This window comes from Psammomys obesus, unplaced genomic scaffold (genome assembly GCF_907164565.1).
Source record: "Psammomys obesus unplaced genomic scaffold, mPsaObe1.curated_primary_1811, whole genome shotgun sequence".
Taxonomy (NCBI): Eukaryota; Metazoa; Chordata; class Mammalia; order Rodentia; family Muridae; genus Psammomys; species Psammomys obesus.
The window spans coordinates 1,622,132-1,624,296 of record NW_026590707.1 but is presented as its reverse complement, the minus strand read 5'-3'; positions in this window follow the sequence as shown (position 1 = coordinate 1,624,296).

Genomic DNA, 2,165 nt, shown 5'->3' with positions numbered 1-2,165 from the left:
CACACACACACACACACACACACACACACACACACACACACACACACGGATAGAGGGGAATCGTGTTTTACATACAAGAAACTGGCACACAGTAATTATAAACCTCAAAGGATGCTACTCCTGCGAGTTAGTTTAACTCACATTTCGCCACCCTCCAAGCCTCCCTGAAGTATGACAGTTGTCACCTTGTATATCTTATGCAGCCACCTTACATATGGGGAGGCTGCAGGAGTAAGCTGAAAGCACTCTCCAAGTCAGGGCTGCTCCTGACAGGGCATGCAGTCCTCAAGAGATAGCACTGCCAGCCCCACCTCTACATGTGAAGCCTTAAGGTCAAAGGATAGAAGTAGCTAGTCTAGGGTTAAGTGGTAGGCTGCGAACTTTAGGGCTTGGTGTGTGTGTGTTATGCCTGTGTGTATATGTATGTGGATGTTCAGTGTTTACGTGTGCACGTGGGGGCCAGAGTTTGAGGCTGAGTGTCTTCTTCAATTGTATTCTACCTGAGTTTATGAGGTAGTGTCTCTCCCTGAACATGGAACTCGCTGATTCAGCTAGGCTGGATGGCAGGCAAGCCTCAGGAATCTCCCTGGCACCACACTTCCGTAACAAGCAACTTGACCGACTGAGCCATCTCCCCAACTCTTGCCTCCTGATAGTACACCTTTAATCACACCGTAGTGATTAGTTTGTAGTATTTTTGTCCCAGAATTTTCATTCAACGGTCACCTTCCTCACAGATGTTTCCTTAAAGACACGTTCTTTGGCATCTTTCTGTCTCTCGCATTTCTGTTTTGTCTTCGCTGCAACCTCGCCTTCCAAACCTCCAGCTCTGGGGCATAGCCCCTGTGTCCCCCCCTGGTTCTATGTGTGTGCATCCTTGTCTAGCTGTCGGTGAGATGCAGCTCTCATACAGGTCATAGTACTCTCCTGTGACTAACATTCCACTGTTCTTCCAGAAAAACATCTGTTGCCACTGCTTTGACACCTTTTGTACACTCAGTGTTCAGTAGGGTTGTTGCTGACTCTGGTAAGCTCCTTTAAGCTGTTACCAACCCCCATGCCCAGATCCCTGTGGAGCTGTGTGACTCTGGCATGTAGCTCTTTCCTCCGGAGGTCTCCAATTTAATCTTTATTATTAAATATCATCCTCTTCACAGTTCCTTGCTTTCCTCCCATTGTAAACATTTTCACTTCGTCTCACTTAAATCGCTTGCTAGTGGAGATTGCAATTTTCACTTCAATTTTCTTTCCTTGTTGTTCAGAAGATCTTACATCTTAGCACATCTCTTATCTGGCCAATTTAGCACTTTAGTATCTTAGATAATGTGCTGCTGAAGGGTTAGAAGGAAGTTACTGAGCTCAAGTTAACCTACACCCTCGCTTTTAACAATGGAGTTTTATTATTCTCTTGCCCTGGTTGGCACAATTCATTAGCCTCTCTGTCTCTTTCTAGTCCATCTTCGTGTATCTCTCTCTTTTTTCTCTCTACACATGCACAGGGACAATCACACATTAAAGCATTTTTGCCTTGTGAATAAGATAAACAAGCATGTGGCTATAGACTTGACATGGTTGAATATTTGGTTAAATATTTGTCCGGCATGGATGTTTCAGCTAAACAGGGTAGGTAAGTTGTCAGTGAATGTGAATAACAGATAGTCAATGCTGCTTTTAGAGGAAGTAGGGCCTCTACCTCCAGGCACAGTGACTTCTGCAGATGTGGCTATAGGATTTAGTGCTCAAAATCTGCCTAAGAAACCCCATCCCACAGGTCCACTTAGATTTCCAAGCCATTCTGAGGGTAGAGACTTCTAAATGGCTCCTTAATTCTTTCCAGAATTCCAATTCTGCACCTGTCCACCTCTCTCTGACCCCCCTGGGACACATGCACAACAACCCAAAGGTATTTAATGTTATCCTTGTACTTGCCATTCATATCCTCAGCCTCTAAGTTCAACAAAGCTGAATGTTAATCCATACAGTGATGATTTGGCCTTACAGAGAGACCAGTAATAGCTGTGTAGGCTGTTAGACAGTCAAGCACTCCTTTTACCCGCTCCTTTCCAAATGTCCAAGCTTTGGGCTCCTCAGAGTTTTCAGCTGTGTCCAGCACACAAGCTTTAGTGCTTAAAGTAGTTTTCACATTAATAACCTGCCTTATGGGC